This window comes from Argiope bruennichi, chromosome X2, assembly GCF_947563725.1.
Source record: "Argiope bruennichi chromosome X2, qqArgBrue1.1, whole genome shotgun sequence".
NCBI classification, from domain to species: domain Eukaryota; kingdom Metazoa; phylum Arthropoda; class Arachnida; order Araneae; family Araneidae; genus Argiope; species Argiope bruennichi.
In genome coordinates, this window is record NC_079163.1 from 35,953,393 (window position 1) to 35,965,567 (window position 12,175).

Genomic DNA, 12,175 nt, shown 5'->3' on the forward strand with positions numbered 1-12,175 from the left:
AAATAATAATTTGTTAAGCGCAATTTCTTTTCTTTAAGGATATCATTTACAAATTTTAAGAGTATCGATAGTTGCGTGGAATATCATAACTAGAATAGACTCAATATTTTCTTGCAAAATAATATCACTCTTTTCTCTCTCATCACTTTTGATCAAAATGATTACTTTAACCTGATTTAATACTATTATACGGAGTTAAGGAAATCGTATGCATACTTGGAATAACTGCTGCATAATTAATGTCATCCACTACAGCCTTATCCATTTATACATATGCAGATTTTGTTTTAGTTATTGGAACTATTTGAATTCTTGACTTATTGCCAAGGCGCTGCTGACAAAACCGATCGATAAAGCAGTAGATAAAGCTAAACATGTCATTAGCATATGAGTATATTATCTTTCAAGAAGTATTTTCAACTCTTTACTTTATTTATTTTCAACTCTTTACTCATAGCTCAAAGTCATATAGACTTTGAGCTATGAGCATCATATGCCACGCATTTTAACAAAAAGAAGTTCATGTCCGTGACATAAAGCGGGTATGTGGGAGTTAATGCAATCACAATATCCAGAGCAGTTGTTTACCTGAATTCCGTTCAAACATGCCTTCAAGTTACACAGCAAAGATACTTCATTCCTCATATATTAATAAGTAATTATAAAACTTTCACATCTCATAAAATTCTACACTTCTATTTATTTATTTGAGTTGCAGTACTCAGATATATTTTATAAATGCAGTAGTTGCTCGAAGTATGTATATATTTTCAGTATGGTTTATATACAAAAATAACATCAGAACATTTTAAACTCCTTTTTTATTTTTAAGCTTAATTTGAAAATTTTTCTTATTAAAAAATTAGCATTTTCTCCTCTTTAATACCTGGCACAAATATTTCAAGTTGGTAAAATATTGTCAAAAAAGTTTATAAAAGAAAAAAAACATTATATGGATTGTTATACTAACAACTTCTTAATCTGATATGTTTTTGGCATTTAAATGCACCTGAATTTAATATTTTTTGATATTTATTATGATATATAGTTTATATCCAACACAGTCACACTTACCACTTCTTCTAAGAAGGATATTACTTTCTGCTCTTTAGTTACAGAGTATGATATTGAACTAAAATTAGAGAATGTATTAAAGTGAATGCAAAAATACATTTATATAAATGAATATATAGTAAATGAATAAGAAGAAAATTTCTAATTTGTGAAAAAATGAAAATGGACATGGTTTTAAGAAACATATGCATAATAATGATTTTTATGGTTAGAAGTTTCCTCTAAAAAAATTGTGTCGTTTTTTCCTTAGAATTATCTGCTTTGTTAGTTCCTATTATTGTCAAAATTGTACAACAAAATGAAACAAAAAATTGCATCGTGAAAATTTTCCCATAAAGTAATTCAAACTTCAATGACTTTTTTAACGAAATGATAAGTTTTTTTTCAATTTTATAAACTTAAATCATCTTGTGTATGATAGTGAGTGTTATCCTATATCAGATTAAAGAATTGAAAACTAGAAAAAAACATTCTAATTCTCTGAATTAGAAAACTACTTTCTTATCATTCTTAATAATTAATTATATGTAAAAGGGGAGAAAGGAGTATGAATTTCTTCAAACATCGAAAGTTTAAGAGAATTGTATAATGGTTACAACAGAAATTACAGTTAAATAATGAAGTGGGAAGAATTTTCAGAATACAAGTTTTTCTGAAATAGCTCACTGGAATTCTTTACAATAAGGGATTTATTTTTCCAATATATTTTTGTCTGAAGATAAAAAAAAAGTTATTATTTGGGGCATATTTTTAAATTTAGTTCCGGAGCAGTAATACAGACATCACCCTACTTTTTATATCACCATTTTGCAATAATAGTCTTGAAAAATAATCAGATTTAATAAAGAAACTCGCATGTAGCAACTACTTGCAGTGGAAAGGATATATAAGCTCTTATCCAGATCTTAACTTTCAAAATCCATGTAGCTCGTTCTTAAAATGGCTAGATATACTCTACAGTTTTTCAAGACTAAAAGAAACAGGCGAAAAGAGTTTTGGAAATACATAGGTATCTTGTTTGAGTTTGGAAACATACGGTAGACGTTTTATTTTAATTTTGTTTACAGAGTTACTAAATAAGCATTTTTAATGGATTTCTTCTGAATATTACTGATAGTAAATTTATTGTTTCTGCAAACACGACAGATGGTTTTTTTTTGAAAAAAAATTCAAGATTGTTTTCATGACAGCCATGTTATAATTATTTAAGAGCTGATGACAATTTTCATATAAAGGAATGATGGAAATAAATTATTCAAGAAAGATTATAACTGTCTAAATTAGTGTAATAATTTCAAAAATAACTGACTCTTTTGCCTTTGCGTTACATAACTGCTGTCAGAATATATAAAAAATTAAATATTTGGAAAAGCCAATTTATTTTGAATACAACTGTCATAGAACATCTTACAAACATGACATGAAAACTATTTATAGTAGATGTGCGGTAATTCTTAACAATGGTTTATTATTCCCTTTTGCATTTTTTCAATGATTGTACAGTTCTTTTGATCAAAATAATCAGCATTGCGTGGGCTTATTCTTATTCTATCAAGGACACTATTGATACGCTTCGTAGATCATAATTTAAAACCAATTCTGCTAGTTTTATTTTTTTTTAACGTTTTTAGTTAATTCAATTAGAATTTCCTGTTTTTGGAAGCTTTGAAGTACTTGTTATTAAAAACATTGTAGAGGTATTTAATTTTGAATCACATATAAACACCATGCAACCAAATCTAAGAGTTGTAATTAAACAAATTTGAACATTTTGAAATAGGCTCAAGAGGTCGCCTCATTGTCTTTGTCAATCAACATGCCATTTACGCACACACTTATTTTTCCTTTTTTACAATTATTAAAAAAATATCCTGTGCAACTATAAACATATCTTCTTAACCTAACTATTGTGATTAAAGTTATTATTATTTTTCTGAGAATAATTACTATCAATTCCCAATATTTGCAACGTTATCAATCATATATGTTCCAATTTATATTTTAGGATTTCATAAATTTCACTGCATGTCATAAATATGTAATGATAGGCTTATATTACGCTCTGACATAAAAGTTCTTGCAATATACAATAAATGCTTTAATTTTGTGAACAATATTTTAACATACTCGCATGGTTGATTATATTGTCCCCCAAGATCTTGGCAGCTGTCCACTGTAGACTTGACTTCTGCTGAATCTGTCAAAAAAGAAAAAGGAAGGGGGGGGGATATTCTATTATGAAAATGCTATAAAATGCAATGCTTTTTTTAAAAAACTAAAATACTTATAAAATGAGCTTAGTTGTTTTCCAAAAACACGAATAAAAGATATATTTAAAATATACAAAGAATAAAAACATTTTAAAAAAATCCATGTTAGCTCTAAATGAGAGGCTTAATAATTAAATATGGCATCTATATAATCAGGCATCTTAATAGTCATCTGCATAAGTATTCTCTGTTGAACATACTGTTTCATTATCACATTGAAAATGTTTCTATTTGTCAATTCACAGGCATTTAGAATACGCATCACCAAAATGTTATATTCTTTTTTCATTACTTATCGGTATACCAGATGATTTTAATGAATAAAGATGCTTGTAAAACTTCCACACAATAATCTTCAGATTAAAATATCATACCAATTCGTTTAAAAATTAATCATGCAATATATTTTTATATAAAAATAATTTGAATGTATCAAATTTCTTGTTTACTTACAAAATGATCCCCTCTTAAAGTTATCAGTTAAGTAAATTCAATTTTCTTCAAATTTCAGCTTCATAAATTTATTAGCCTTTCGTTTAGGCGACGAAACATCTTTTTCATGTAAAAACAAGATTAAAATAAATATTTCTGATTGGTTCGCCTGAAAAATTACTGATTGTTGATGAAAAGTTTCTTTTGGCAATACTCCCGAAACGATATATATTGGATAATTAAAATACGAAAAAGAATGCATGAATTAAATTTAAGTATTCGAATCATTGATTCTATGTATTTTCAGGGGAAAACATAATTATTTTCGACCTAATTAGCTACCTGGATTTTACAAATCATATGGTTACTTGTAATCTGAAATTTTTCTGGCAAAATTACACCTCTCCCAAGATCTTACGTGAATTTCGAAGCAAATTTTGATACTGAAAATTTTCAGCTTCCTGATTTCACAAAGAATGCTAAAAGAATGAACTAATTTCGTTTATTATCATGTTCCTTCAAATTGCAATTTTATAATTATTAGTCACTTCGAATATTTCATTCGATTCTAAATTTACGTAAGATATGATAATACTTATATTATATAAAAGGGAAATATTTTTAATTGATGATTATACAGCCGCAAACAAAGATGATTAATTGTTCTTAAAAAATAATAATATTGAAATTACGACTTACAGTTACACTTTTCCTCGGGGCACATTTTACAGATAGGGTAATTATGAGGGAAATCCACATCTGTAGGAACACATCCCATACCTTCATAATATCTATTCATTCTACATTCTTGAACAACATCCTGAAAAAAAATTTCTTTACATATTTAAAAAAAAAATAAAGAAATCTTCCATTTAAATACAAGCCGGATAATCAATAAATCATCTTAACAGTATTTCAATACGACATTTAGATTGATTCATAATAGAAAGTTAGTGCTTTCTGCTAGAAAATCAGAAAAAAATTCTACAGGAATTTAGAAAACGATAAAGAATTTTATAAATCTTTTTATTAAGAAAGGGAAACATGTTCCAAAGCAGCAATTTATTACGGACTTTAAAATCAAAAGTTAAATACCATTTGATTGATCGGTGCTTTCCCTCCTCGACGTTCCCATTCTTCCAAATAATTTGTGCAGTTAGTTTGATAAGGTGCAGGTAAAAGATGTTTTTCACTCTGAAAAATAAGAATAGTAGTCATAATCACAGTATAATTTAATCAATAGGAACATCAATATATTTCTCATTTCAAACTCATTGAATGAGGAGATTTTTAATTCAATTGATTAGTTTCGCATGCTGAAATATTTTCTCGCATCAACTTCATACAGGTTCTTTTTATAATGTAATAGCAGATATTTCCACTTTGCCGTACTTTATAATTAAAGATTTTAGGCTATATTTTAATCTCCACTAATTAAATTCCGTTTTCTTTTTTTTTAGAATTTTGACTTAGAAAAAAAAAATGGAAATAAGCTTTTTTTTCTTCTAAAAATATATTACTCAGATAACTTTCTTTTTGGAATTTTCCTCGTTTTTAATGATATTTTTAATATTTTTATTGGTACTGCCTTTGAAAATTTACTGTCTTTATCAGGATATTTCATTTGTGTTTTGAAGTTATTCGATTATTCTTTTACTCAATATTTTTAACGATGTAAGTATTCTGTTGCCTGTATCTTGTTAATTTTTTTTGTTAAATGTGACCATGCATTGAAATGTAGTTAAAAATACTTTATATTAAATTATCTTATTTCGAAAACAAATATTGAAAATAGAAATTTCTTTTCAAATTTCAATTTTCGCTAAACCATTTTTGCTATTTTATCAAATGGTAAATAAGAAATGTTGAATATTTTCCCTTCCAAAAGACAAAAACAAAAGATTGATAGAGTTCCAATTAAGTTAATAAAAATAGATAGGGTTCCAATATTTGGGCGAAGAGTTTGACATGGTTTCCAAAAGTTGTTAGTTGTATGTATAAATAAAAAAAGTTTCAAACTAATTGTATAAAGTATAAAACTAATTGTATGATGTTGAATATTACTGCCAAATTAATAATCAAAAGCAAAAAAAAAAAAAAAAAAATATGGTTAAAAATATATAATATTTGTATTAATAAAGTAGAATTTGCTCAACTAAAAAAAAAACGAGCGATTGAAAATATGAACTGGCACAAAATAAAATACATCTCCGTTTACAGAATCGAACTCGTAGATTGATTTCGTTGGAAACGACAAATTACATTTTAGTTTAGTTTAGTTTAGTTATATTAACGTCCCGTTTTAAGGAAACACTAGGGCTATTTTGAGACGGATCTCGTAATTTTGAACCTCCGTCAGATGATGAGGACGACACCTGAGCTCGCACCCCCCTCTCCACACCACACCACCGGGAGGACATTTGATCATGACGGATTTAACGTGCAACAGACCCCCTTACACGACGGTTCTTTGGTGGAATCGGGTCACGAACCTGAACAAACTACATTTTAACACGATTAAATTAAATTGAAATCTCTGTGTGTTGGCCGAGAAACTGACAGAGTTCAGTCGACTGCGGAGCGTTTGTTGTTAGTAAGAACTTAGAACAACAATGTTCAGCTTGTAAAGTGTACATGGCTAAACATCTTTAAATAAATAGCAGGTATAATGAAGAAACTTATTAAATGAAATGCAAAATGTCTGATATATTCTTTCCAAGCCAATACACCGTGAGTTAACGCACATTATGACAAAATAAAGAAAAAGAAGGATGGAAAAATTTACCATTGTCAGCCGCAATTCATAAGATCTTCCTACCAAGAAATTGTTGCCTTCCAAGTAAGGGCTGGGTAAATGGTAAGGAGAATGAAGTGCAACTTGTACAGCTGGGGAACTTGGTAAGTTGTACTTTGGACGAAACATATTATCAGACGGGTCTGGTGAACCCCGGTTACTTGCATTCAGAAAAAAATGCAGCTTCATAACTATTCAAGAGAAACCATATCAATCGTATGTTATTTAATTAAAGATTAATAGATAGTAGAAGATTAATGTAAAAGCTTCATTTCAACCAAGTTGATTGTTGATTGATTCTTTGTGAGCGATAGGATCGATTTGCAAATATAGGGTTTTTTAGATAATGATGTAATAAAAACTCACAATAATGGGGGTGTTTGAAGGTATTGAACGAAATTAATGAGAATCTTCTGTTATTTAAGTTCCTTATTGCAAAGGATGCGATAAATTATCGAATGTTTAATTGTCCTAATTGTGGTCCTGAGGAATATATTTATAAAAACAATGATTAATTAAGTTCAACTATACACACACATGAATCCTGTTATTCATTAGAAGTTAGATACATATACCTATATTTTTTGTATTGGAGACTTTCTTTCAATATTTTAAAATACTGATCTTTGAATTGAAATAAAGGTATAATTGAATTTGTGCACTAATTTTCAGAAATTTGAAATTAAATATACTTAGTTGCAGTGATTTTTATTTCAGCTCCAGATTTGTCCACCATATCTAGATAAGTCTAAGAGTGGAAGATTTATGACAAAGGGTGAATATGACATCTTCTGTTGGTCAAAGTAATTTTGAAACATTTATGTTGCAGCTGGATTAGAAGTTTGAATTAGTTTCAACATTTGGAGATGAGATGGGATACCTTTGTGGGGAAATTTCAGAAGCAACTGGCCTGAATTTGTGTTTAGCTTCAATTAAGAGTAGGAAAATCTTCAATAATTAGTATAACAGTAGTGAGATTTTCATTTCCCATGCTCAGATTAGTCTTGCTAATACTAGTTAAGAACACAATTAGATAATGCTAGTGAAGAACCCATAAACTTATCCTTTTGCTCTGTTTCCTACCTATCCCATAAGACAACCCACTAGGCCTCTGGTGGGCTACGAAAAATTGATTATTAAAGTGAATCAAACTATTTTCAAATAAGCAGCATGAATTTAGTGTTTTAACTCACTTGCTCCTTTTGGGAAGCGTTCTCGTTTCTTTTCTGGCTGTCCCCACAGTGAATACAAGGTGTAACAATACTGGTGTAGCTCTTCGCGGCTGTAAAATGATCCCATGACGTATTCCATGCTGAAAAATATAAGTAATATTTCTTTTAATGAATCAACATTCTTTTAAGATGGCGAAGGATATATTTTATTTCATCCAGTATTAATTGAAATTTAAGTTACTAACGTTATCAAATCGGATTTAATAGATGTTTTCTTTTTTTACGGATTATAATTTTTTGTATACATTCAGCAATTAAATTAGGTGATTACTCATACTTCATATCATCAACATTCAAAAGTTTTGCTTTCAGAAATGCTTAAATGAAAGTTTTTTCTGACACACAGTTGCATTTCGCTTCGCTGCATTGTACTTAATGCTGTTTTAGATTTTATTATATTTATTTGAATTGAAATAAATCTTGTATAAATTCATTCAAAATTCTAATTATTGTAATCTATAAATTTTTACTCACAAAAAATTACGTGTCAGACTAATAAAGTAACACAATTTTATACGAAAAAAAAATCACTTGCTTTTCTAAAATTTAGTTCAGAAACCTTTTTTTATGCTATTTTACTTTCACAATCAGTAAATTGTCAAATGAGAGAGATTTTTCAAAAGGTTTGTTAACTGCAATGCTTATGCAATTGGCGCTATCGATGTTATTATAGTTATTAATACAAAAAAATATTAGAAATTCCTTAGAAACAATATACTGTTTATAAAATTCTATATACTTTTGTTTGTATAAATGGTATTTAAAAAGAGTAAATAATTTACTTTTATATGTATAAGTCTTTGCAATCTTTTTCTGTAAATATTTTCTATTCGTGGGAATCTATTAAAAATATATTCTTTTTCATTCCGGTAATTTATAATTTTTTATCAATAGATAAATAAATATTTTCGGAAATGGAGTAAAATAATGTAATGTAAAACAATTAATTATCTTAATTTCCAAAATAAATAACGAATTTATCTTTCATACTTGCAAACTGTTTCCTCTCCAGCATATTCTATGGTGCAGTTTAAGTAGTCTTCTAATTTTATTCTTAGTCTTTCATGATCTTCCGGTTGCACTTCAATGCCTTCAGAGAATTTGTTGTACCGTATAACCTACAGTTACAAAAACAAAAATATCAAAAGAAGAATTCTAATTTTAATGTAGAAAAATAGTTCTCGAATATTACATAATATTGGGGAATTTTGTAAAAAATAACATTGCGCAAAATTGTTCCTAATATTGAAACATCGTAAAATGCAAAGCTTACAAGTTCATTTCCTTTTTTTTTAAAAATTAAGTTTGTGAAGAATATTCGATATTCAACAACGACAAATGATAACAAAATAGTAATTATAAAATTATTTATCTAAATGCAGAATAATAAAAATATCAAATGATTTTAAGGAAATTTACATTTAAAATTTCTTCGGAAATTAAATGAAGATATCTCGAATGCTGCGAATTATTTGATAAAGCTTTGAATATAGTTCCGAATTTCATTCCTATTTTTTTGAAATTTGTAAATTTCATTTCTTATCTGAAATTCTTTTTAACTGAAATTTAATGAGTTTATATAATTGTAGGGAAGTTGATAAACTTTTCTGTTAATTATAATCCGACTTCAAAATCACATATTGATTATAAATAATCTTATTTCAAAGTAAATAAAAAATAAATCATACTTTCAAACTAAGTTATATTTATTCCATAACGAAAAAATAGTTCTGCACATAAACTTATACCGCAGCAAAGCTTTTATTAAAGGAGCAAAAATAAATAAATATATAAATAAATAAGGCTTATTTCTTTGTTTTCTGAGGTTAGAATTTCAAATAGATTCAAAAAGTCTTGCTTCTCAAATTCTTTTACACATTTAGTAAGTAGTTAAATTACCGAAATTAATTAAATAAAATTACTATATAAAAAATGAGAATATTTCATTAGCAATATGAAGATATCTTTTATTATGTTCAAAGGTGTACCTGATGACCAGATTATGAATAGAACGATAAGGAACAGCCTTGAAATGATTTTCGAATCATAATGGATATACTTTCAACAAGAGTATGAAAGGAAACTGAGAGTCTTTATGCTTGGTGATTCTGCTAAATAGCTAATTGAGAGTTACAAGTTATCCGGAAATAGATTATAGCAGATTTGGTATGAGCGAAGATAGAACCTGGGACCTCGTGGTTAGCAGCCGAGTAACATGACCACAATACAAAAGTAATTGCCCGTGTTGCGTAGCTGTTAACTGACTTATAAGCTTTCACTAGAAGATCATTCTTCTCCACTGAACTGATTCATTACTTCTATTAAAAACTGAAATTGTTTGATAATCAGAAAATAAAAGTTTATCGTTTCTGAAATCATTGAATTTGATGATGAGTACTGCTTCCACCGGAAAGCACATCATTTTTGATTTTGAGAAGCGTCCAGTAAGTGGTTGGTTCTCGCTGCCCGAGGGGGTACAGAAATGGTGGGGAGGGGGTCAGCTATCCCCTTCGATGACGGGAAATGCTTCCGCTGGAAGGGTTGTTTCGTGGCCGATGCTGGCACTTAAGACTCATTCTTAGTTCCAGCCAATGCTATCGCGACGGTCTGATTATTTAAATAATAGCCCTAGTGAAGAACAGGAACAACGGGACGTTTATATAACTAAACTAAACTGAACTAAACTAAACTGATTATTTAAATTTATTCCGGAGTGTCGGAGTAGCCAAGCCGGAGTACTTTTTCGTGCAGCTTTGGAAAACAGTTACCTTGTCAATTGGAACAAATTAAATTTTAGTCCATCCGAATAGACTTCTCGATCTGATTTCCTGGAAATGAATTTGAAAGTTTCTAGAACAGTTGAATTCGATTGCTATTTGAATATTGAAACAGGATTCACTTCTGAAACCCCCCTCCATCTGAGCAAATGACGTGCTTTATTTCGACCTCCATCTGCCCTTGAATTTCCCTGTGCAAACCAGATTTCAATGCACTGATAGCATCTATTTCAGCAATTTATTTCAATTTTATTAGTTGTTTATTTTATAGTTATTATTTTTTAGAAGCAGACTTTATTTGACAGGGCATAGGAAAAAAATTAGGCTGGTTTCTGATGATGTTTTGATAAGATGACAAAAAAAAAATAATATTTACGTAATAATCATCCGGTAAAGTCCCGTCCCAGCAGTTCATCGGAAACCTTTCACATATCTGTCCAGCTGCATATTTTCGAAAAGCTGGTGGAAGGCAAGGACTGACTTCAAATTCCCGACAAAGACTGTTTAAGTTGTACCTAAAAATAAAAAAAAAATGTAGACAAATTGCTTTAGCTGGACATTTATACTTTATCTGAGATTTTTTCAAGTACTTACATGATTAAAAAAAATTCGAAATTATCTGTTTTCGTTTTAAAAAAAGAAAAAAATAAGTTAAAATTGATTTTTCTCTTATTTTGTCAAATTCAACGACTTGGTGAAAATATAAAGCTTTTATAAACTATCAAGGAGGACGTTATGGCTTGTGTCAAATTTCTTGTCATGTAAACAGGCATCATATCGTCCTAAATATTTAACTTTCACTGGCTTTATTTGTAATACTGTCATGGGAAATTACAAATTTGAAACAGCGCACCAACTATTTTTATATTTGATTGTGTTAGCAATCTGATACTTAATTTAAATACTTTCAAATGGGATTTTTTACGAATTATTATAATGAACATAAAAAATCATTAATTTCTGCAATATAATTTTTTTCCGAGTATGAAAATTCAATTCAATGAACTTCGTCTAAAGTTATTCAATATTGAAGTTTACAAAACTATGCAAAAATTTCTGAAATAAACTCTCACCAATGAAATATAATATTCCTTATAAGGAACTATGGCTAAATATCTTTGTTATAACGGTGTTGATAATCTTCTAATTCTATAATTTCTACAATGACACTTAACAAAGCAATTAAGAGTGATTTCTCCCTCACTTCAAACTCCTAATAAAGAACTGAATCGCACTTAATGCTTCAAAATTTCAAACATATGATATGAGTTAAATCAGTATAACATAAATAGTAAAATTATATAAATAGTTTTTTTTTTTTTATTAAGAGTTATTTCGATTTTCAGAAATTGTTGAGACAAGCTTGTCTCAGTCTCAGATTGCCGATCCTGCTTTGGACAAACTGGTTTTTCTCATGCTTTCAATGTTTTAAAGCATCCATTCCTTTATTTTGATATGGAAATTTCAGAAGCGTATTTCTTCAGAAAATTAACAAGCCATGATGAATCACTCATTTTTTCAGAGACTATTTTTGACATTTCGAAATTTTTACTGACTTTTTGAATCTCTGTCTTTTATATATATTGCTTAACTCAC